Source organism: Ambystoma mexicanum, chromosome 3q (assembly GCF_040938575.1).
Source record: "Ambystoma mexicanum isolate Mex_15411 chromosome 3q, UKY_AmexF1_1, whole genome shotgun sequence".
Lineage (NCBI taxonomy): Eukaryota > Metazoa > Chordata > Amphibia > Caudata > Ambystomatidae > Ambystoma > Ambystoma mexicanum.
The window spans coordinates 1186345231-1186371634 of NC_090926.1; positions in this window are offsets into that span (position 1 = coordinate 1186345231).

A 26404-nucleotide genomic window follows, 5' to 3' on the forward strand; every position below is an offset into this window, starting at 1 on the left:
GTTGCAATATGGGCAGCGTTGAATCTTACCTGGGGTGGTGTGGTGGGGTTCCGTATTAACGTCATCATGTGGTAGCTAAGAGGGTACGCACTGTCCCCTAGGGAGGTGAGGATGGTTGTCATTAGTTGGGTTTGTGTATTTATGTGCACAGACATTTGTAATCACCAATGAGCCATGTGTCGCCATGCTTCCCAGCTTCCAGGTCCCGGCTCAGGGCAGACATTCTGTGTATGAAACTGTCATCGGTAGACCCAGGATAGTTTGCATAGACAGAGGTGATGATTCCATGGGCATTGCATACAACTTGTACGTTGATGGAATGCTAGTGCTTGCGGTTTCGATAGATGTGCTCAGTGGCACTAGGTGGACGTAGGCCCACATGCGTGCAAACTATGGCACCAAGCACTTTGTGGAAGTGTGCCACCCTCTAAAAGTCTTGGCCCACGGCCTGCCTTTCTGCAGGTGTTCTGGGCATGTATATGTGCCTGCGGACTGAGGGGCGCGCAGTGATGATTGCCAACACCTGGTGTAGGCAGCGGGACTGCGTGGGCTGTGAGACACCCCCAACTATGGCAGTTGTCCGCTGAAATTACCCAGTGGCCAAAAAATGCAGGACATTGAGCACTTTTCCCAAGGGTCTCATTGCTTGGCAGCACAAGGTGGGTGATGTGAGGTCATCCTCCCACTCAGTGACCAGGTCTAGGATGATACGAGAAGGAAACCTGTACCTGCCATAGATCTCGTCATCAGGCATCCCAAAAAGGCTGGTCCTGGGCAAAAAAATGCAGGGCCTGGCTATTCTCCTCCTCCTGCGAGAAATGGGACATTCATCATAGCTGTATATACGTGTTTGTTGTTTGTATGCACTTTTATACTGCATGGGGACGCTTCCGCCTGCCTTCGTGTGGCGGACGTGTGTATGCCTTTTTGTGTCTTTTGGCGTGCGCGGGTTTCCCGTATTCGATTCCATTAATACATGTAGTTTGCGCACGTGTGGGCGTTCCGTGTATTTCCCAGCAGTACTTCCCCAGTTACGCCTTCATTTTCACGCATTGTTCCCCATTCTGTGTGTTCCGCCTACTTTTTGGTGTGTGCGCTACACATTGTGTGCTTTCGCTGTGCATGTTGCGAACAGCATTCGGGATGTTGCAGTGACGTGTGCGACCGTGTGCACCAGCCACGGATTTGGTGTACATCCCGGGATAAACACACGAAGGGCCTTCCATGAATCACATGCGTGCGCTCGCTTTTTCACGCTTGTGCCAGCTTGCACCTCTAATTTCGGCACACATTTGTTCCATGAATCGGCCTCTTGGTCCAGCAGATGTAATTGCCCATTTTTAGAGTCGATAGAACTCCATGGGGATTTTGCCAGAATTTCCGCCAGTGGTAAAACCACTGATTTCTGCTGATTTTTGGCAGTAAGGTGGAATATTTACCTCCAGCTTTTTGATGCTGGTAAATCTGCTTTACTGCCAAACTTGTAGTATGGCGGTGCACTAATGCAGTCGTATTGTAGCAGTCATGTAAATGCCATTACTCCAATTTTTACCCACACTGCCACTGTTATAATGAGGCTCATTATGCATAAACTATTGGCACTCTCTTAAAATATGTTCTAGGGAACCCACTTCTGTGAAATGTGCAATATATTTGACTCATGATGTCACTATATTATCTAATTGTGTGTCCCTAAAAATGTATGCATCGCCTCATTCAAATTGTGCCCTGGAGGAAATTGTGTATCAGGGTTCAGAATATAAGTAGCTTCTGGTGGCCTCAATGTAAGCTTTGCTGCAATAGGCGATTCATGGACCGGGTGTACTCCCTAAAACCTAATGCTCTTTAGGCTGCTTGAGTGTGTAGTTTAGATTGTCATATTTGTCAATCAGGTATCTATAAACTAAGGTATGTATTGCTACCACGAGCTGAAGAATATGTAATTTCAATATACAAGTTGCACTAGCCATCATTAGTCTCCCATGCACGTTTACTCTTAATGCTCATTTCATGCACTATAAATGAATGTGTAAATGTGTCTCGACTGCCAGCATATTGACGATCTTGCACGTTTGCAGAACACTTTCCTTGTATCCTTGAGCCACGTGTTGTTGCTCCATTATTTTGCTTTTGGCACCAGAATATCACACAAAGATGCACATGTTCTATTTATCTTCATGCTCACTTCAGCTGCCAAATGTTTATCAGATCTAAGTATATGCCAATGTTTTTGAATAATCTTTTTTTATTTGTGATTATTGTTGATTGGAAGTCATAATTAGCCTTATATCCTCTTGTGTGTACTGTTCACCAAAAGTATTTAACATATTAGTTTGTTACTTTTTTGTTAACCAGTATATTGGGCCTCATTACAAGGTTGCTGGTCCGGTAATAATGATACCGGTAAGGCAATACCAGCATCGTTTACCGGACCAGTGCATTACGACCTGCGATGCCGGTGATACCGTCATCTGCAGGGACCCATTGTGACCGGGTAGCACCATCCCAGAATGGGCGCGGGCACGCGGCAGCCGTGCCAGTAACACTGGCTTGCTGCAAGGAAGTGCACATTACAAGGTTCATGAACATCCGCATACTGGCATCCAGATGCCGGTAAGAACGGATACCATGATGCCGTGAACACCGTCATCACGGGGCAGCCATTAATAGCAATCTGCTGTGTTCAAACCTGACCCAGGTGCACACAATCAGCACAAGTGGAAGCAATGGAGTCAGGCACAGCACAAAAGGAGCACACCCACACACCACAACCCTTCCAAACGCAAAATGCTACCATTAGCAGTTGCAATACTGGGGTGGAGGACATGCCTACACTGCTGATACTCCAGCAGGCATTGAACCAGGTAATGCAGTCGAGGCGCAGGGGGAGAAGGAGGGTGAGACAGGGCCAGCACAGACCACCAGGTCAGGCAGTTGTACCCCGCAGGCAGCCACCAATCTCTCGCCTAAGGGCCAGTCCATTTGACCTAACCCCTGCACAGATCCACAGCCTGTACCGGCTGGACAGGGACACCATCACCACAATAGTAGAACTCATTCATGATGACCTGGTATGCCTCATTAACATCTGGACAGGCATCCCCCCCTTGCTGACGGTAGTGTCTGTGCTGCAGTTCCTTGCCACAGGCACTTACCAGCACACAGTGGGGCAGCTGCATGGCATCTCACAACCATGTTTCTCCAGTGTGCTCAACCAGGTGCTAGATGCCCTCCTGAAACATGGAAAGGACAACATATATTTACCACAGACTGTGGAGGACGTGAATGCATCCAAAACCGCATTCTATGCACTGGCAGGCATGCCAAACGTAATCAGTGCCATCGACTGCACCCATGTGGAGCTGGTAGTCCGGCATGGCGAGGAGGTAGTGTACCACAACAGGAAGCTCTACTATTCCCTGAATGTCCAGATGGTGTGTGATGCAAGCCAATTGATTATGCATTGCTGTGCAGGATACCCAGGATGCCATGGTGCTGCGCAACTCCACGCTTCCCCGCTACATGGCACGATGCGCTGCACAACGTACCTGGGTGCTGGGTAAGTCCGACAACAGGGCAATGAGGGGTGTTGCCTGGGGTCACACAAGCATAGGCAACCTGTCTGCTGACTGGGGTATGAGGGGCATTGCCTGGGGGAGCACAAGCATAGGCAACATGTCTGCTGGCTGAGGTATGAGGGGTGTTACCGGGGGGGGACACCGCGACATGGGTGGCAAAACTGTGAGTCCAATCACCTCGACAGAATGTCGGACACAGCCAATGGATGCAGATCTGGCATGCCTACATAGCTGTGCGTTGATGTAAGCAACATACACAGCACCCACCTCAGCACATGCACCTTAAACACTATCAGTTATGATCCACAGATACCATGATGCACCACCCTGCAGGCACAATGCCTGAAATACATGAGCGAAGCAAAGTCCATCACTGGACATGCAGCCATGCCTAGGGCAAATCTAACTGCCACACATGGACATCTCTGACACTGTACCCATCCCACAGGTACACCACAGACCAGTATACTGGCCCAGGCACCTCAAGGGACACTTAAAATTGCAATGGTGCAAGCAAGGAAACAAATGTAATCACCAATCAGTCACCACCACCAACCAAAGAGCGAGTGGCGCAGGACCCATCCACAGTACCTCAGCTCCACTATGCCAGAAATGTTTTCCGTCACTAGCGGACCATACCACCATTGCCATTGGGCCCTGATCGGTGTCCAGACATTTGGTCGACCGAAAACTGGTCGAAAGACATTTGGTCGATGCAACTTCGTCGAAAACCAAATGGTCAAAACATTTTTTTTAATTTTATATTTATTTTTGGGGTTTTCGTTTTTTTTAAAAAAGGGTTTTTTAGAAAAAAAAGGGGGTTGGGGGGACCCCCCAAAAAAAACAAAAAAAAGGGTGAAAATAAAAATAAAAAAATTTGACCATTTGGTTTTCGACCAAATTGGTTCGACCATTTGTCTGGTCGACAATTCTTTTTCGACCAAATGTCTGGTAACCCCCTGATCACATGGGGGAAGGCAGTGATGGACAACTACATGGTGACATCAAGTAGTTGGAAAAACGATTAGCAAACCACTGTGTATCATGAAGCACATCAGGCATAGATGTCATGATGCACTCCACAAGTATAGTACACATTTCTAATGCAACACACCTATCAGATGTCAGCAGATCATAGTCATTTTCAACTCATATGTGTGAGTGCTGTACCTGTTGGAAAGGTCCCTAAAATGTGAACGGCACACATACCCCCCCAAGTGTGGACCATCCCTAAGTGCACTTACCTGGGTCTTACTATAAGGAAATGTCAAGTGCAGTCATGATAAATCTGTGGCATCTGACCATTAACACACTACAGGCATTGGACACATGGAATGACAGCAATGGTCACGGATTCACTTTCCATTGCTCCCGTGCAGGTGATGCTGGGTATCCCCTGAAGCCATGGCTCCTGACCCCCATCAGGCAACCAGTCAACAGGCATGAAGAGGACTACAACCATGCACATAAATGCACTTGTGTCACAATTGAGCAGACTTTTGGTCTGTTGAAGGCCCGTTTTCGCTGCCTCAGCAGGTCGCGTGGGGCACTCAAATACAGGCCTGAGAAGGTGGGCAAGATAGTGTTGGCATGTGCCATGCTGGACAACATGTTCATCTGGCGCAATGTACTCCTGCCCCCTGACACGGATCAGATTCCACCAGAAGAAGAGGAGGATGATGGTGGAGAAGATGCTTATCGACCACGGCACAATGTGAATGAAGGACGTGTAGTACGCCAAACTTTGATTGCACATTACATTTGATGATGAACTGGGTTACACAAGTCACTTGGAATGGAGGACACTGAGCACTGAGCACTGGGCACTGTTAAGAAATAAATTGACACACACTCATTAAGAAATGTCCAGTCATGTGTTTTTATTATGCACACCAGGTGTATTAAATGAATCATAACTATGTACAGTGAACAGGAATCAACGTGGACCTCCACCCCTCAATATGCAAAAAAATACCCTCTGCCCCCCACCCAACCACCCCCTACCACCCACCACCCCCTACCACCCACCACCCCCACACACCCACACCCCCCATTCCCTACCCCCAACACCCCCACACACCTATGCCCCTGAACCCATTTAAAGTCTAACTCTACCCCCAATTCGTGTCAGGCTACTGACGCCCCCTGTAAGCGATATTCAATCAACACTACAGCTAAGTCAATGCCTAGTCTGGGATGCTGAGGGAAACCCTTATTGATTTATTTTTATGTCCAGTTCAGTACTCTGGATGACAACCCTTGTATAACACCCCCCTCTTAGAATCCCCCTGACCCCACTGAGCCAAGAAGTAGGTTTGTTTTGCAAATTAAAAGGTTTATTTGAAAATGTAAACAATATATATATATATCACACTTCTATAAATAAATTGATAATGGATATTACACTTGTGAATATGAGCAGTAATCAGCAAGAGGTAACTTATGAATAGGAACAGAAGAATAAGGTGGGAAAGAATGCTTTATATGGTTCAAGGAAACGCAATGATGAATGAAATGCAGTACAGAAAATAACTTGATTTGGCTTCAACAAAAGACAATGTAATCACTTTTCCCCTGATGGCAATTCACCTCCCCTATATGCAATGCAAGGAGATGGAAGTAACACACACAATCTTCGGGAATACAATCAAATACAATACGGAATTCAGTCCCCCCCCCAGCAAGCTTAGAGGAAACAGGCAGAAGTTTGAAACACAGGCCCAAAATGCTTTTAAATGTGATGCCAATGGATGGGAAAATGTGCTAACTGATTTTAATTCCCTCTAGAGATTCAGGGTGAGTGAGAGATGTTTGTTGTTATTAGTTCAGGCTCACTTTAGCAATGCTCTATGAGTTATTACCAGGTTGCAAACGGATTTTTAACAAAGGAAAGAATGGAGCTGCTATTTTGACAAGTGGAGACATTGAGACAAAATCGCAAATCGCGGTAAATTTCGTGAGTGCGTAAATCGCGATTGCGGAAAAAGTATAGGGAGTACGTTGGTTCTAGGTTCGTTGGAAAGCCTAGAATCACAGCTTTAAAATTTCGTTCCTAGCCCAAAAGGTTCCAGAGATACAGACGATTTAATAAAGGTAGATTTTCGGATTTAAAGTAAAACTCAAAATGACAGGTGACAGCTTGCAGCTGCAGAATTGACAGGTGACAGTTGTGCAGCTTTAAAAATGACAGATGACACGATTTCTAGGAGGTAGTTCTACTTAGGTTAAAATAGCTTGAATTAGATTATTTTAACTAAGAGATTGGTTCTGCACAGTTCTGCTAGGTACTCACCATATAAATTTGAACTAGGCCTCGTCACGGATCTGGTCAACACGTCCGGCGGCGGTTCTGCTCACAGCGATCCGGATCTCTGGTTCTGCTCACAGCGTTCTGGGTCAGCTCTGCTCTGCCGGTCTAGCCTCTCTGGATACAGCGGCCTCTGGTTCTGGATACTGCTCTGCTTTCCGGTCCGGATCAAGTGGATTCTGGATGTAACACTGCTTTCTGGGTACTGGCAAAAGTTCTTGGCAAAAGAATTCAGACAGCTCGCCCGGCTGTGGAATAGTTTGCAAATGATTTTAAGGATGCTGAGGCCTGCTGAGAAGAGTTCTCAGTTTGTGGGTTTAGGCCCTTGCTTTAAGTTCTGAAGTAAATTTCTGGTCTCTGAAGATTGATGGATGTGAAGTCTGGAGTCTCCCGGCAGAGCGTCCCGCAGAAAATGGAATTAAATATCTACCTGTCCCAGCAGTCTCTTTTTATGTGTTTTGAAAATGGGTGTGTGCCTGGGCCTAGCTAAGCCTGCCCCTCTCTACTTGTCATTGGCCCAATTCTCCCCTCTCCCATGATTGGGGGAAGGAAATGGATTGTCATCATGATGTGGTCTGTTTATGGGTCAGAGGATCCTCCCCTGGTCAATTTGCCCACAAATCTATATTTGATTCAAATACATTTTTCCCAGATACACAATTTGTTGAAATTACATGTACACATTATATATTCCTTATGGCCCATGCTTGTCCACCTCTGATCTTCCTGGGGGCTTGCATTAAAAAATGACAACATTTTGCGCTTTTTGACTGGTTTACCAATATCAGACATTTACCAGAAATTACACACATGTGCGCAAGGAGTATGGACATTAATTGATGAAGTGTCAGATTTTTAACATGCAGACATTTGGAGTGAGACCCTATTTTCCGCTAGCAACCCCCCAGAATACACCACAGGGTCCTAACGCCTCTTAAAACGTGCACAGAAAAATCACAAGAATAATGATATTACTTATATAATTTTGACAAGTCTGCACTATGAGTTATCTATCTTTTTTAAATTATGCTCTGGCCCAGATGGGTGTGGTTTAGGTTCCAAAGCACATGGGAGAAGCTTCTGCTGTCCCCGCCTCCAGCTCGGGTGGCTCCCAGAGGCACTTCTCCTCCCACTTCTCCCAAGAGAAAGCCACTTTACGGCCCCCCCCAATATAACATTTGCCTGAGTCCAGGACAAGGCTTTGTTCAACCTCCTGCCGGTGTCCCTCCCCTAATCTAATCAGAGAGGTGTCAACTCCTTTTGGTGGGGAAGCAGGATGCAGCTAGGCCTGGGAAGAGTGGCTGAGCAGGTTTCTCCTGTCGGGGGTAGTTGTCAGGCAGAATTCAGCTAAATGTCACTTTAGTTCCCAGTTTAAATCAAACTTACAATTTTTACCTATACATTAAATAATTACTTCCTTCAAGTCATTTCAGAATATAGTTTTACATTGTATCCACCTCTTAGCAAGTCTTTCCTTGGTCTGGTTTGGGTTCCTCTGTTCAGTTTTACACAAAAGTCTGGTGGTTTTAAAACGCCGGCTTTCTGATAGTGGTGAGTATCGGTATTGCAACCATTTTTGGGATTAAGAAAATGAATTCCCCACAGTTCTGAGTTGCTTTTTGGCTATCAGCATTGCCATTCCCAATGGTTTCAGGCTACTGTGTGTGTAGCCCAATGGTGGTTTTAGGCAGTGCCCTCCTGTGCTCACAACATAGGCAAAAATGGGTGGCAGCCTATTCTTCATGTTTTCCCTGTGCACTCTCTGGGGAGTTCTGGCCATCATGATGTTTTCCATGCCAGTACTGCACAGTTTTATGGTAGGGCTTGGATGCATGGGTAAAAACATCCCATAAGCCCCCCCTCTTGCAATGGCCAGTCTGTCCTTTCACTGATGGAACTCGCAAGATCTGGGATGTTCGCCTCCTCTTCTTCCAATTCCATAGATGGCACAGTCCAGCATCTTTTCCTCCCTCCAGTCGATCAATCAGTTCTCCTTGCTGGTCCTGATGGGAGGATTGGGCGGTACCCTGGCCCCCTCGGATCTTCGCTCCCGGTCCCCAGGTCGCCTTCCGTGGTCAGTCTCCATGTTTTCTTTCTCCTAGGACGACAAAGGAAAGCAGCAATACCTATTCATAGAGATTTCTCCCCCACTATTGATATAGTGGGGCGACATATACATTTTGTACTTTAATAGACATAGCATTCCAATTTTTAAAAACAAGATATAATTCAGAGACAGTGGCTTACAAGCGTCATAACATTTTAGAGACTATATATGGGATATTTTAGGGTTGGAACTGAATTACTCTGGAGCGGCCCCCTCTGGTATTGCAGAGGACTCCTCCAGTTGCTGCATGGTGTGCCTGGGATGGCAACACTTTAACTGATTTATATGTACCCACTTGTCTTCCCCCTCTGCCGAACTGCCTTTGGGGATGCGGATCTTGTACAGGGGAGATCTTGTCTATAGTTTCAAACGGTCCCTTCCATGTGGGCAAACATTTTCGCTGTTTGGCCTGGTTCCTTTGGAAATTGTATAGATAGACCCGGTCCCCCACAGTATATTCCTTCCTGGTGGTCTTCAGGTCATAGTGGGTTTTCATGCTATCAGCTGATCTTTCTAGATTCCGCTGAGCATAGCAAAAGCATGCTGAAGGTGTTTCCTTAAATTCTCCACATGCTCATGAGTTGTGGAGGCATTTATCAGTGTCTGCTCTTGGGTCCTGTAGAGCAGATGCTGGGGAAGCACCATCTTGCGTCCGGTCATCAACTTAAATGGTGACATTTTAGTTGCAGATGAAGGGGTAGATCTGATGGCCATTAGGACCAGAGGTAATCGGATATCCCAACTTGGCCCAGAATCTGCCACAAACTTTTTTAAGATGCTCACAATGGTTCGGTTGTATCTCTCCACTGCTCCAGAAGAAGCTGGCCTGTAAGCAATGTGTAGCTTCCTTTTGACCCCCAGTATCTCCCACATCTTTGTCATTACTTCACTGGTGAAGTGGCTACCTCTGTCTGACTCAATCCTTTGAGGTAGACCAAAACGGGAAAAGATGTGGTTAATCATCAGGGCAGCTGCTGTTTCTGCCTTGCAGTTTGGGGCTGGGAGACATTCCACCCACTTGGTAAACAAGCATGTAACAGTCAACATGTACTTGTTTCCTCTAGATGAGCGAATTACAGGGCCTACAAAGTCGATTTGCAAATCTGACCATGGCAGTGTCATCCCCCTCTTTTGGAGAGGCGCACGGTGTGTGAGGGATGATGGCTGAAATTGTGCACACACAAGACACCCCTTCAAGTATTGGTCGAGGTCCTGCCCCATGTGTGGCCAGTATGCAACCTCTCTTAAGATTTCTAGTGTTGTGTGAAACCCCCTATGACCGGCGGTGGTCGCATCATGGGCATGACTTAACATCAGGCTTCGGAATGAGGTAGGAACCACCCACTGATCGTGGCCAGCTTTGGATTTCCTTACCAGCAAACCGTCTTGGATTCGGAACATTTTTGGACATTTCATCAACACTCTTAGGTCCTCTTTCCCAATGTAATCGGTATCCGTCAGGGGATAGTTCTCAGGGTCCTCAAGGTGTTGGTAAAACTTACCAATAATTGGATCCCCCTTCTGAGCTGTAATTAAATCAGCATCAGGGGTCTCCTTACTCCATTGGGCAGTTGAAAGATCATTGTGAGCATTTGTCTGGGACCTAGTGATAGCAGTGACCTGGATTTCCCCCAACAGGGACTCTATTTCTATTAGATCCCTGTGGATGGCCCCGGTTTTGGCCAGCTGATCAGCTAAGTCATTTCCAGTTTTGTCTGATCCCTCTACTTTGGAATGACCCTTGATCTTTTTCCAGTAGATGGTCATCCCATTCGATGTGACCAAATCATCAATATTTTGGATTAACTTCCCATGTTTCAAGGGTTTGTTATTAGCACATAACATGCTTCTGGTTTTCCAATTAACCAGGTGCTCCACGAACCCGTTCCGTACATAATCCGAATCTGTGATTATGACCAGTTCGTGGAGTTGATGTTGGACAGCAGTGAGGATGGCCTGATGCACGGCCATCAATTCTGCCACCTGACTACTTCGGGGACCAATTTTGTATCCAGCGGAGGGTTCAGGGGACTCCTTCACCCATGCATACCCTACGCCGGCCACCAGTTCTTTCTCCCCGTTGTTGTCAACATGGTACAAGCATCCATCCACATAGACAGTGGGCATTCCCTCACACTTGTCTTCTTCAAAGACTTTGTGTGGGGAATTAAGGTATGCCTCCATGTTTCGTCCTCGAAATAGTTTTCTCTGGCACAATCATGCAAGTCAGCCAGACCTTGCGCGAGGGGACTCTTCTTGTTTTGGCCATATCTGACCTCTACAGGAAAGCCTTGCATTGACAGAATCCAGGAAGTAATTCGGGAATTACTCATATTTCCAGCCCGGATTCTGTCACTTTGGAGGTATTGCAGAGGCTGGTGTGGAGTCTCCACGATGATGTGTTCCCCCCTGGATGAACGGGCGGTAATTCTTCAATGCCCACACCGTTGCCAGGAGTGCCTTCTCACAATCGTTGAATTTTTCCTCCACAGAGGATAAAGTTTTGCTCGCATAGGAGATTACTTTATTGACCTTGTCATGCTTTTGATATAATACTGCCGTCAAGCACGTATTAGAGAACCCTGTCTCCAGGAAGAACTCCTTGTTTCTGACAGGGTAAGCTAGGCAAGGCGCTTGTGAGAGGCTTCTTTTGAATTGTCTTACTGCCTCGGATTGTTCTGGACCCCATTCCCACTTGACCCCCCTTTAAAAGATGAATCAGGGCTCTAGTGATCTCTGCGTAGCCTTCAATGAACTTGCTGCTGTAATTAGTCAGTCCAAGGAGGCTCCTTAGTTCCTGCAGAGTTGTGGGATCCTTCAGTTTCTGAAGTGCTTCCACTTTCTTTTCTTGGGGACAGAGACCCTGAGGAGTAATCTCATGCCCCAAGAAATTTACACGGGTTCTACACCACTGTGCTTTCTGAAAGGAAAGTTTTGCTCCGGCCGCCCTCAACTGCGTCAGAACATAACGGATCTCCGCTATGTGTTCTTCCACAGATTAACTTTTGATGAGGACATCATCTACATAAGCCAGGTTACCCCTCGCACCCAGGTCGGGCATGGCCTTATGTAGGAAAATGTTGAATTCATTGCCGGAGTTGAGGTATCCGAAGGGAGTCCGGGTCCATGTGTACTGCTGGCCCCCAAAGGTAAAAAAATATATATATTGGATCAGTAGAACGGGTTGACTCTGACAAGATTTAGAACATATCACATTTTATTTCAATTACTTCATTACAAAAAATGTATTTGATTTCATAAGTATTCTAAAAATTCAACAATTCATATCCTCATTCATAACCTAATACACTCCCCATTCAGACATATCAATCTAAAAAACACACCATGTTATACCCTACACTCAATTTTTTGCAGAGCATCCACTATTTTTCATTAGCATATTCAACAATGACCCAGTCATTGAGTGTAGGGTATAACATGGTGTGTCAACCCGTTCTACTGATCCAATATATATATTTTTTTGCTGCATAATACCTGAAGGATCAGGGACTATAGTGCAGGTCTACCCCTTTATTTTTCTTCCCCAAAGGTAAAAGCCAGTTTGTATTGGTCCTCCCTACTGACAGGCACAGTCCAGTATCCATTGGTCAGGTCTATTGCTGTGAATACCTGTGACCCCTGAATCTGGGCCAGCCCTTGGTCAATGTAGGGCAGAGGCCATCGGGAAGTATGGACCCGTTTTTTGAGCTCCCTAAGGTCGGTGCAGAGTCTCCACTGGCCGTTTGGCTTCAATATTCCCAGCACCGGATTATTGAAAGTGCTGTGGACTGGACGGATTATTCCCCGGGACTCAAGGTTCTTAATTATTTCAGTAAGGGACTCCATGGATGCGAGAGGCAAACAATATTGCTTCACAAACACTGGAGTCATTCCAGAGGGTCCGTGGGAATTGTTGTTGTGTGGATGTCGGTGCGACCACAGTCATACGAGTCTACCGCAAAGAGATCTTGGAAATCCAAGAAAACTTGTTTCAACTTTTGTTTCTGTTCCAGAGTCACAGAGGCATCAGCTAGGTTGACTCTCTCTTCCACCATCTGCCTGAAGCCTGGAAAGACTTCTGGTTTGGCTATCTCACCGGCCTCCTCCAGCTGGGTGGAGAAGTCCCTGGTCAGAGTGCTGATTTGGTTGGACTGGAGGCTTCAGGTGGGCAAGGCAGCCCTCATGGACCTGGAAAATCACCTCATCCCTCCTGAAGTCACAAGTCACATCTTCCTTACCATAAGGGCAAGAAGTGTACACCAGGAAGTTCCCCCCATGCCAGGTGAAAATCCTGTCTGGTGTTGTCTTGTCATCACTGTCACTGTCAAAACAGTCCTTGGGGATTGGTCCTAACAGTTAATTTCCTAGATCAATGGAAAAATGTCGGTCATCAACCGCCATTCCAATAATGGTGCCTGCGGCTAGAGTAATGCTCTTTAAGTCGCTGTTATCCACCTCGATTGGAATGGTGTCATGTTCTATGTTGACTAATGGTGTTGGGTTTACCCCTAACCCTTGCTGTTGGAGAGAAGCATTTAGATGAATGTAAGCATCAGGGTTTTTCAATTTTTGTCCTTTTTTAACTTTCACTTCCAGGGAGAATTGTCGGGTCCTTTCTGGGATGGTGACTTCCTCTTTAATCTGAATTTCAACTGCATAAGGTAGCAATTGAGCTGACCTAAATGCTTTTTCTGAATCATCGAAGCCCATGGGATTATCCGCTAACGGGACCAAGCTTTGAAGTTAATTAGGTCCAAACGAATGGCGAAGCGATTGAGAATGTCACTGCCTAAGTAAAAGGCGGCAGTGACGTCTCGCACGACCCAACAATCATGGACTATGCTTTTGTTGCCAATGGAGATTTTGAGCATTCACCTGCTTGGCAGGAGATGTTTGGAATTGGGTGTTTCCAGATCCATTTCCCATTTGTCTATCAGTTTGAATGTGGGAATGGCTGGATCTTTTTGGAGTTGGCGGAACATGGCTTCGCTGATGAAGCTCTTACCGTTGTTCACACACACTCGGGCGAGAACAGAGTCCTTCCCCTCATTTAACTGAACAGGGATGAACAACTGATCTCCAATTTGCTGAATATCAGCCAGGCTCTGAGCTGATTTCACATCTTTCTGAACTATTGGGGTGGGAATGTCTGGTTGTGGATTGGTAAAGAATTTCAGAGTATTTCCTTCCAGTGTGGAATACCACCTTAAACTGGAAAGAAGGTTGATTTTCAGAAATAGAGAGGACCCCCCATCACCAGTCTGTTGTCCTACTGCTATTACTGTCACGTCTGGAATTTGGTTGTTCTGGAAGTGAAATTCTACTTGTTCAACCATGTGGCAGGTGCCGTTTAAACTAACATGGTTGACACTATGTTTTAATTTTATTGGTCGGATAGTCTGGGTCCAGAGGACCTTGTTTACGCAATCTATTAGGGGTGACAACCTTCTCAGGAGGTCATTCCCTAGTAAACAAGGGGTGCCCTCTGGAGTTGCTACTATGACCGGGTGTTTCACCTTGTGTCACCCAATTTTAATGTCCAAGGCTGCAGTCCCCTCAACGGGAATTTCCTTCCCGCCAAAGTTCTGCAGTTGTCCAGGAAGAGAGATGAGAGGAATTCGGTAATTCTCCCCCCTTCCTGCATTTAGTTCATCAAAGTCCCTTTTGGACAGAAGGGTAGCTTGGGATCCAGTGTCCACCAGTGCCAAAATTGTACCCTGCCCCTGTACTTGTACCGGGGCATAATATCTTCCCTCCTTCTCCTCAAGGGGGCACAGATAATGTACATTTTTGGACAACTGGTGGGCTAACTTTCTTGTTTTGGACATTGCTAGCGAAGAGATTTGGGCAGAATTCTGTGAAGAGCCTGGGGAATCTGAAAGAAAAAGTTGGCAACTGGAGATCAGAGCCAATGTGGGTTCCCCTGGTTCCGGTTCTGGGCCGCCCCCCCTTTTTGGAGGCAGTCACCAGGATGGGTTTGAACCAGGGGATTTCAGTATTGTTGGTTCTGGGATGAGATGATGGGCGGCGGTAGCTCAGTCTCCACATCTCCCCAGTCTGAATTGACATCCCTTGGGACCCATTTTTCCTTGGGAGGAGTTCCCCCATCTCTGAAGGAGAAGTTCCTTTTTCCAGGATCTTCTGAGGATTCCTCTCCCTCAAATTGGAAGACCTGTACCTCCTCCACAAAGTGGGTCTGTTTGGGTCCTTTGTTTCTCCTACCCCCCCTCTGCTCCTTGGGAGGCAGACTTTCAGGGGCAGGAGATTTTGTTTCCGGTTCCTGGTTTTCCAGGGGCTGTTTACAAGTTGGGAAGGAAGCTTCCTCCAAGGCTTTACACCCCCCTTCCCCTTGTGCCTCCTCCATGGGAACCGGTGGGTTATCGGGGTGCTGCCCCCGTCATTGTTCTGGAGCACCAAGTCCAGAGTTTGGGGCATTCTGCGGTGGCATGCTCATCTGAGGGTTCTGTTGAGCCCTCAGTATGTGACCCAGATCCCGTGCCATATTTTGGACCTGGCGCTCTAACTGGGAAACCCGCTCAGGCTGATACGGGGCTCTATATTCTCCCCTGGGCTGATCCCGGGAAGGGTAGCTATCCCTTCTTTGGTAATACCCTGGGTTGGGAAGGTTCGGGTACCCCTCCACCCTTGGCCTCCCCTCTCCCGGATTAGGTTGTCTGGGCTCAGGGAATTGGGGAAAGAAGGATGGATGATTTTGGGGCTGGAAATTGGGTGGATACCTGTGGAAAAAGTTATGCCCAGGATTTGGTGAATTTCTGCCCTCCTGGGGGAAGTTAGGAGGGAAGTTCCCCGGGTCAGGTGCTTGGCTGGATCACCCCCCTTGGGCTGGAGGAGTCCACACATAACCCAGGATTGGTCGGTTTCCCTTGTAGCAGGGACTTACATAATCAGGGGAGCGAGGGATCCCATTTGTGGGACTACCTCCTTGGCTCCCTGTCTGTGACAGGCCCGAGGGCCTTCTGGGCTTGGCATTTTTAGGTGCAGGTAGGTTTTTAGGCCCCCCCATCTCCAAATCCAAAACGGGGGTGACCTTTACCTCTACCACCTTGGCAGCAGCAGGGGTGCTGTTGGTTTTGGGGTTTTTCTGCACATTATTTTTATTTCCGATGGGCTTCTGCACCTTATAGATCCGGGTAGCCTGTTCAATGACACAGTCTTAAGATCTTTTCTCATGAAAATCTCTCACGAGCTGGGTCATTATGTATTTGGGTAAGGCATGGAAAAACGTATTGATAAATTCTCTGCTATCCGTGCGCACCCTTCTGGTGGTCTGCGCAAAAGCACGCTTTAATTCTTGCACAAACTCTGATCCTCCCCACATTGCAAATTGTAGGCTTCCTTACGAGCCTCTTGAGGATTTCTGTGCACAGAAAAATGTTTCAAGATGGCCGCCCTGTATGTGGACCACCTTGAATGGTTTTGATCCTCCAGCCCTGCAAAGAAACTGGAGTATTCTGGGGAGAATGTCCATTTGACGTACTGGATGCAGCTACTGCTGTCCTTCAAATGGAAAGTCTCCATCATTTGCTCATAGAGCTCCAAGTGTTCCCAAACAGAATACTTGGCGTTCTTATGATAAGGCGTGATGACTCTCCTTATTGCCTTTATTTGTTTCAATGGGTCCTTAAGCAAGGCCCTTTTTGCCTTATTGGCCTTTTTGGTTCGGGTAACCCTGGTCCATTCATCCTCTGACTCAGAAGCACTGCTCCCAGAGGTGCCCGTCTGATCTTCCAGGTTTTCCCGGATTCTGCGAGCCTGGGAATGGCTGGCAGAATGTGGGGACCTGGTCTCCTGTGTCCCGTAATGCTCAGAGGAGTCTTCAGATCCCTCCTTGCTGCCAGGATTTGATAGGTACCCCCCCACTGACCTAACTGGGCAGAGGTTTTCAGGATGCCCTTAATGGGCCTACTCTCCTGGGGTTCACCACTAAATTGCACTGTGCTTGGGTGCCCATACCCGGATGCCCGCCCATCCATTCCTGGGAGGTACTGGCCTATGAGCCCCATACTTCTAGCTGGATAGTAATCTGCTATCCCCGTGGCCCTGGGCTCATGTGCGCGAGGGGACATGGGGGTGGCAGAGTCCAGGGACTGGGAGAGATGGAGGCCTCTGGTACTAGGGCTCCTGAGGTTATGCTCAGGAGTTTCTCTTTCCCAGCAAACCTCATCTCTGTCCGCCCCTGCTTCCTGTTGCAATGCAAGAGCCTGCGCTTTCAGTTCCTCAGTTAAGGCCTTACTAGACTCTATCAGTCTCTCCTGCATGGCTACCTGTTGCTGGAGCCTATCATTGTGCTGGCAGAGAGCATCATTCTCTCTCTGTGCCTCCTGATTGGTCCTGGAGTACTGGGCCTGTCTTTGCTGCAGGAGGGTTACCTCCTGAGCTGTGTCCCTATTGGCCTGCTCCTTTCTTGCCAGAGCATCCTCCACCCTCCTGGTGTGCTCTAACAAGTTCTGGTGTTCTTTTTGGAGGTCACCCAGTCCCTGGAGGGCCAGGTGATTTTCTTCAATTTTCCTTTTTAAGTGACAGACTTCCTGGCCTAAGGTATCCCTTTCCTGACTAAGAGCCTGCATCTGTGCCGCCAGGTCGTCCCTTTGCCTTTGGAAAGCACCAGCTTTCTGGCACTCCTGGTCAAACTCTGCCTGGGTATCCAGGTCTTTCAAAATCAGCTTATTGCTCTCTGCCTTCTCCCTATCTAGGTGGCTTTGCAGGGTGACTACCTGCTCAGCACATGCCCTATTGAAGTCTAACTGTTGCTCCAGCTTTTTCTGGCTCTGCAGTAGGGAGTCCAAACCTTCTTGGTACTCCTTCTGCAATGCCAGAAATCTGGTATCCTGGTCCGCCTTTTCTTGTTGCAGCACATCCATATCCTCCTTTATTTTAGTGATGTACTGTCTGCTGTCCTTTTCTGACTCCTGGCTCCTGAGCAGCCTCTGCTCAGAAGAGTCCAGATCAGATTGGGCCTTCTCTAACGTCATCTGTTGCCTACTTGCCAGATCTTGGCCTTCAGCACATTTGTCCTGCATGGCTCCCATATATAGGTACAAATATGCCGCTATCCTGGCAATCTTATTATGTTCATCTTTGGCTTTAGGGGCCATATATAGTTCACTCAGGGCCACATGTAGGGGACCCTGATCTCTCCATATATCTGACCCTGTTTCAGTGACCTGTTGCGCGATTGCCTGCAACCAGACTGTTTGGTCCTGATGAGTCCACTCACCTCACACAAATAGCTTATGTAAGAAGTGCTCTCTGGCTATTTTGATGTCTACCAGTGTCGTCATTCTGGAATTTGAGTTCCTTCCTGACTTACAGAAGTTTGTATTTTATTTTTGCAAAACAGACCGTTTCCTTAGAGCGTTCCTTTGAGAAGTGCTTTACAGCGTAACACAGCGTGGTGATCCGACCGGATGTATGTCTCCTGTCAGTTAGCACACCGTATTAATTTGCACAAGTGATAGATCTAACCCAGAATCTCCGACTACGAGCCCCCACTTTGTAAGCGATATTCAATCAACACTACAGCTAAGTCAATGCCTAGTCTGGGATGCTGAGAAAATCCTTATTGATGTATTGTTATGTCCAGTTCAGTACTCTGGATGACAACCCTTGTATAACACCCCCCTCTTAGAATCCCCCGACCCCACTGAGCCAAGAAAAAGGTTTGTTTTGCAAATTAAAAGGTTTATTTGAAAATGTAAACAATATATATATATATATATCTATCACACTTCTATAAATAAATTGATAATGGATATTACACTTGTGAATATGAGCAGTAATCAGCAAGAGGTAACTTATGAATAGGAACAGAAGAATAAGGTGGGAAAGAATGCTTTATATGGTTCAAGGAACGCAATGATGAATGAAATGCAGTACAGAAAATAACTTGATATGGCTTCAACAAAAGACAATGTAATCACTTTTCCCCTGATGGCAATTCACCCCCCTATATGCAATGCAAGGAGATGGAAGTAACACACACAGTCTTTGGGAATACAATCAAATACAATACGGAATTCAGTCCCCCCCCCCCAGCAAGCTTAGAGGAAACAGGCAGAAGTTTAAAACACAGGCCCAAAATGCTTTTAAATGTGATGGCAATGGTTGGGAAAATGTGCTAACTGATTTTAATTCCCTCTAGAGATTCAGGGTGAGTGAGAGTTGCTTGTTGGTATTAGTTCAGGCTCACTTTAGCAATGCTCTATGAGTTAACAAAGGAAAGAATGGAGCTGCTATTTTGACAAGTGGAGAAATTGAGCCAAAATCGCAAATCGCAGTAAATTTCGCGAGTGCGTAAATCGCGATTGCGGAAAAAGTATAGGGAGTAGGAAGTCGGTTCTAGGTTTGTTGGAAAGCCTAGAATCACAGCTTTAAAATGAAAGTTAACTTTCGTTCCTAGCCCAAAAGGTTCAGAGATATGGACGATTTAATAAAGGTAGATTTTCGGATTTAATGTAAAACTCAAAATGAGAGGTGACAGCTTGCAGCTGCAGAATTGACAGGTGACAGTTGTGCAGCTTTAAAAATGACAGATGACACAATTTCTAGGAGTCAGTTCTACTTAGGTTAAAATAGCTTGAATTAGATTATTTTAACTAAGAGATTGGTTCTGCACAGTTCTGCTAGGTACTCACCATATAAATTTGAACTAGGCCTAGTCACGGATCTGGTCAACACGTCCGGCGGCGGTTCTGTCTGCTCGGCGGGTCAATCAGGCACCGGTTCTGCTCACAGCGATCCGGATCTCTGGTTCTGCTCACAGCGGTCTGGGTCAGCTCTGCTCTGCCGGTCTAGCCTCTCTGGATACAGCGGCCTCTGGTTCTGGATACTGCTCTGCTTTCCGGTCCGGATCAAGTGGATTCTGGATGTAACACTGCTTTCTGGGTACTGGCAAAAGTTCTTGGCAAAAGAATTCAGACAGCTCGCCCGGCTGTGGAATAGTTTGCAAATGATTTTAAGGATGCTGAGGCCTGCTGAGAAGAGTTCTCAGTTTGTGGGTTTAGGCCCTTGCTTTAAGTTCTGAAGTAAATTTCTGGTCTCTGAAGATTGATGGATGTGAAGTCTGGAGTCTCCCGGCAGAGCGTCCCGCAGAAAATGGAATTGAATCTCTACCTGTCCCAGCAGTCTCTTTTTACTTGTTTTGAAAATGGGTGTGTGCCTGGGCCTAGCTAAGCCTGCCCCTCTCTACTTGTCATTGGCCCAATTCTCCCCTCTCCCATGATTGGGGGAAGGAAATGGATTGTCATCATGATGAGGTCTGTTTATGGGTCAGAGGATCCTCCCCTGGTCAATTTGCCCACAAATCTATATTTGATTCAAATACATATTTCCCAGATACACAATTTGTTGAAATTACATGTACACATTATATATTCCTTATGGTCCATGCTTGTCCGCCTCTTATCTTCCTGGAGGTTTGCATTAAAAAATGACAACATTTTGCGCTTTTTGACTGGATTACCAATATCTGACATTTACCAAAAATTACACACATGTGCGCAAGGAGTATGGACATTAATTGATGAAGTGTCAGATTTTTAACATGCAGACATTTGGAGTGAGACCCTATTTTCCGCTAGCAACCCCCCAGAATACACCACAGGGTCCTAACGCCTCTTAAAATGTGCACAGAAAAATCACAAGAATAATGATATTACATATATAATTTTGACAAATCCGCACTATGGGTTATCTATCTTTTTAAAATTATGCTCTGGCCCAGATGGGTGTGGTTTAGGTTCCAAAGCACATGGGGGAAGCTTCTGCCTGTCCCCGCCTCCAGCTCGGGTGGCTCCCAGAGGCACTTCTCCTCCCACTTCTCCCAAGAGGAAGCCACTTTACGGCCCCCCCAATATAACATTTGCCCGAGTCCAGGACAAGGCTTTGTTCAACCTCCTGCCGGTGCCCCACCCGTAATCTAATCAGAGAGGTGTCAACTCCTTTTGGTGGGAAAGCAGGATGCAGCTAGGCCTGGGAAAAGTGGCTGAGCAGGTTTCTCCTGTCGGGGGGTTTCAGGCAGAATTCAGCTAAATGTCACTTTAGTTCCCAGTTTAAATCAAACTTACAATTTTTACCTATACATTAAATAATTACTTCCTTCAAGTCATTTCAGAATATAGTTTCACATTGTATCCACCTCTTAGCAAGTTTTTCCTTGGTCTGGTTTGAGTTCCTCTGTTCAGTTTTACACAAAAGTCTGGTGGTTTTAAAACGCCAGCTTTCTGATAGTGGTGAGTACCGGTATTGCAACCATTTTTGGGATTAAGAAAATGAATTCCCCACAGTTCTGAGTTGCTTTTTGGCAATCAGCATTGCCATTCCCAATGGTTTCAGGCTACTGTGTGTGTAGCCCAATTGTGGTTTTAGGCAGTGCCCTCCTGTGCTCACAACATAGGCAAAAATGGGTGGCAGCCTATTCTTCATGTTTTCCCTGTGCACTCTCTGGGGAGTTCTGGCCATCATGATGTTTTCCATGCTAGTACTGCACAGTTTTATGGTAGGGCTTGGATGCATGGGTAAAAACATCCCACACCCCTTTTAGGTGGAGGAGGTTGTTCGTTAGGCCGGTGAAGAAAGTGCAGTGACCTGCACACCGGGCTCATCTGTGTCGAACTCACCGGTGTTGAGCTGGTCGATGGGTGGGTTTGTGGATCAGCCTTTGTAGCATGATGTTAGGCCATGGTGCCACCAACTGGTTGATAGCCTGTGTCATTGATGACATGCCCTCACGCACATGCCAGGCCACACAGTAGACTGAACAGCTTATTGTCCTGGTGTTTTCTTGCATGGCCAGGCATGTGGCTTCCCCTTCCGCCACGTATTGTTTGACCATATCATGCATGACCTGCTGGTGCTCCTTCATGTGGTTCAACCGGCCCTCTAAGTCCCAGTTGGATTGCACAGCCGGTGGTTGCACAGGAGGTGGTGGTGGGTGCGTGGTAGCGTGGATGCATGGTAGTATGTGAATGTCATCCACAGAGGCGTCTCCATCAGAGCCAGGTCGGGTGAGAAATGTGGGTAGTCCAGCATGATTGGGGTGTCTGGCATGTCCTCTGGCAATCTGTAGACTGCAGTGTCCTCTTCCTCCGCCTCCTCTGTTGCACAGACTGCACTGCCTTTCCAAGGTCACTGGTGACCATCGACTGTGGGCCCTCCACATCACTGGCCGCATGTGATCCCTCATCCTCCACCTGAGGTGTTACCTGTGGGGCTGATGTTTTATTGTTCGGGAGATTTGCGGTGGGTGTGCCTTTTGCCATTGGTGCATTTGTGGCAGCACTGCCTCCTTGCTGGTGCTCCTTCCGGGGTGTTGGTAGTAGCTACAGGCAAGGTTCTGCAGCCTGTGTGCCCTGTTGGCTGGGGGGTTGTGGCTTGGCAGCGGTGGTTTGCTTATAGCCAGTCCTTGAAGTTGAGGGCCTGGAGGCGTTGTCATGGCCTTGGCTCAGCTGTTCAGCTGTCTTTGTTGGTGTTGCAGTGTCTTCCACCTCGCTGTCTGATCCCGTGTCTGTGGGTGGTAGAGAGGCAGGGCATCAGTCATGGGTCAATGTACATCCTACATATATCAATGCTACTTAATTTTGAGTCCTGTGCATTTTCTTGTACATGTTGGAGGGGTGGCCATGGTGCTTACAGGAGTTGGGGGGGTGCAGTGTTTGGGCATCCTTCTGGTGCAGCCATAATGGGCATGGTGTCTGTTGGGTGGCCGACAGGTGTATCGTGGCTTGCATGTTCTGGCCATGCCTCAGAATGTGTGCCATGTGGTGTCTAGATGTGGGTCTGATTGTGCTTTGTTGCATTGGTGTTTGCACTTCGTGCATAGTCATGGTGGGTGTCTCAAGTGTGCAATTGGCACTGGTGATGTCTGCACCATGAAATGGGATGGCACAGTGGTCAGGCCTGTGTCTTTACGCTAATGTATATGTGTGTGTGTATGCAGATGGTGCTTGTGTATGCAAATGGGGCTCATGTGGTTTGTGTCAGTGGGGTTAGTTGTGTGTTTTCATGATTTTCTTTTTTGTGAAGCTCGGGAGGGGGGGCATCGGCAAGTTTCACTTTTAAGTCCTGGCGTGTGGCGGTGAGTACATTGCTGCTTGCAAAGGAGTTCTTTGCCTGCACTACAATGCTCGTTGACGCCAAATGGCTCCCCGAGTATAAGATAAGTACACCACCATTATTCACTGCATGCTGCAGTAGCACTCGTCACATCTGCATATATTTCCAGTTTCATGTGTACCCGCAACTTGCATGGATTAACTGGTCCTGGCAGAGAAATAGGTTCAGGGCAGGGTGACTGAGAGCAGTTGTGTTCAGGTCTTAAACGTTAACTGGAAGGCACTGTGAGGCAACCGTGTGCTTTGGGTGGTAACACAGAAAACGACAATATGTATCCATGAATATGCTGTGGAGAGAACAGTGTGGTTGGAGAGTAACAGAACCTATTGAGTCATGAATGCAGGACCGGAGAGCAAGATAGGTGTTGTTACATTGTCTCTTGACAATGCCACAACGTGCACCTAACTACGTAGGGTTATACATGTAACGTCAATATTTTGTGGTTCATTGCTGCAAGTGTATTCATGCCATTTGTAGGTGTTTCATCATGTTATCATTTCATTGTTCACAGTGATGCTTGTAAGAGTAAGTGTATGATAGAAGGGTAGGAGATTGGTCAAAGTTTTTGCAAGTGAGGATTTCCACAGACGCTAAGTAAGGGAGTTTATGAATCTCAGTTATCAGTGGACTTTCGTATGTGTGAAGCACTGCACAATATTTTCCCCAAACGCCCCCTACCCATCCATTACGTTTCCCTCCTCCTCTTTCCGGTGTTCCTGTTTCCCCCTACCCATCCACAACCTCTGCCTAAGCCTCTTGGCCCATTGGCTTTCTCGTTGTGACCGCTTGCCTCAGAATTAAAGATCCCATGCCAACCAATGTGGGTTGGGTGTAGCACTCTATTTGTCTTTCGTGGTTGCGGAGTGTGCATCCCCCTTGAATTCTGATAGGCAGGCTTAGAGAAGGAGGCCTTTGTTGGCCATCAAATAGAGCAGAATACAAGGAAGGAATGCTTCCACCATCTTGTTTTTCTGTGGGCTTCTTTTTCCTTCCTGTCTGCTACACTTTGTGCAAAAGCAAACAATGTTGGCTATGTTAACAGATGGCAAAAGTCACTTGTTAACTCAACAGGGATTGTCCCTTTTAAAGAAACCTTGATTTTGTTCAATCGTGTGTGGCCTCTTGCCTTTAGAAGGAAGGGGTCTACCACTCCTTCCTTGATTCATAGTTGACCTTTGAAGTTCAAGAAGAATTTGTTTGGAGCCTGCGGAGGGAGCAATCCTGTCCAGAGTCCTCCAGTTGTGAGGTGAAGGCATGTGTTCCAAAGCAGAAGTAAGCCATGTTCCGTAACTATCCCCAGGGCAGATTGGGGTTGACCTGCTGTTGGAGTAAGACCTGCATCTCTCTGACAACTGCACTGGTATACAAGCTTGTCTCTTGTATACCAGTGAAGGACTCCTGCAGAAGCTAGACTCCCATGGGTTGCAAATGAAGCAAAGCAAACAAGGACCCATCTTGTATCTGAGCCTCTGGATTGGACTCAAAACCTGAGAAGAAGCAACACAGCAGGTTTCCTGCATTCTACAGTGTCATAGCATCATTGAACCATTGTCGACCATGTTCAAATGGCTTTGCACCACAAGGACCAAACCTGCTACTTTTGGCACTTCTTCAAACCTCTTTGAACCTCTGCTGCTACTCCTTGAAATGGATGATTGCAGCAGAGCGCAATCTGATCGCATCGCTTGCTACAGCTAAAACAATAAACTGCAGAAGTATTTGAATTGCAATGTCTTTGGACTGTGCCATGAACATCCATCATCTTCAACAAGTATCATATGGACCCAGGTTGCCTCATCAACCCATCATTCTTCAAACAGTGCATCAAACTGCAATGCACTTCATCGTGATCCGCCCTAACGCCTGCTTCGCATGTGGATCACTGCGATGTGCCACATAGGAACCTGGTTCAGCCCGCTTTCACAAAGTTAAGAAGCCTGGTTCAATGCTGATTCCCCTTTTCTTGTGAAGGTCTTACCAAGTCATCCTCTTACTTGGTTAGACCATTTTGTTGTTCCTTTCAAAGACTCGCACAGTTGGGCAATCATAAAAACCTCTACTCAAAGCATACCCACTTTGAGACACAATTGGGGCGAGAGCTAACCCCATTGCTGTTTTCACCAAAGTTGCTCAGCAGCATGCCAGGGATCCATCGGAGTCGGGCTCTAGGCCCTCCGATATAGCTAGGCTGATGAATGCAATGGAGGCAGTGGTGGACGAAATGGCGCCATTTCGAATGATGACAAAATTGCCCCCACACTGTACTCCCTTGTATACGCCAGCACTTCGCATGCTATGCCTCGCGCACCGACAGGCAGAGCGGAAATGGAGAAAACATTATGATATCCAACTGTGCAAAAGCTATAAGCAGCAATTTACAGCCTATCACAAGGCATTGAAAGCAGCTACATCGCTCTATTTTGCTGACTCCATTAAATCTGCGGTATATACCCCCAAAAAGCTCTTTAAAATAATAAAAAACGTGTCAAAACCAGCCATTAACATTGAATCAGCTAGCTCACAATCTTTATGCGATGGTCTCTCGGAATTCTTTATTATCAAAATTGAAGGGATCAGGAAAGACATTATGGAGAAAGGGAATATTGAATATACTAAGGATAAGACCCCAAAAGTTGGGCACCAAAATGGTCCTGTTATCAGTACTTGATGACCTTACCATGATCAGAGATGAGGGGGACTTGTAGGCAATATTTAGCTGGACCTGTTGGCCGCCTTCGACCTGATTGATCATGGGATTCTGATATCTAGGACACAGGAAGCCGGGTTCACAGTACTGGATTGGTTATGTGCCGTTCTCAAACAGTTTCCCATTATCCCTATCGGGCCCCCTCTGTGAAAATTACTTGTGGAGTTCCAAAGGGCTCTGCCTTGTCCCCCTTACTCTTCAACTTATACATCAGGCCACTGAAGGCACTCATTATTAAGTTTGGTTTTCCATTTTTCTATATGACGATGACACCCAGATCTTGTTTAGACTGGGTCCAAAACAGGCTGATGTGAACAAAAGATATAAATATTGTCTGGACTCCGTCCGGGGCTGTATGGAGGCAAACTGGCTCAAGTTGAATGGTGGAAAGACGGAGGTCCTGATCATTGGTCCGCCCGAGGTGGCTAGAGGATGGACCAATGACTTCTGGCCATCATTGCTTGGACCAGAACCAGCCAGAGTGGATCAAAATCTGGGTGTCAAAATACCAGAAACATTGTCTATGGAGGCCCAGGTTAACACAGTATGTGGACTGGATTTCCTTAAACTTA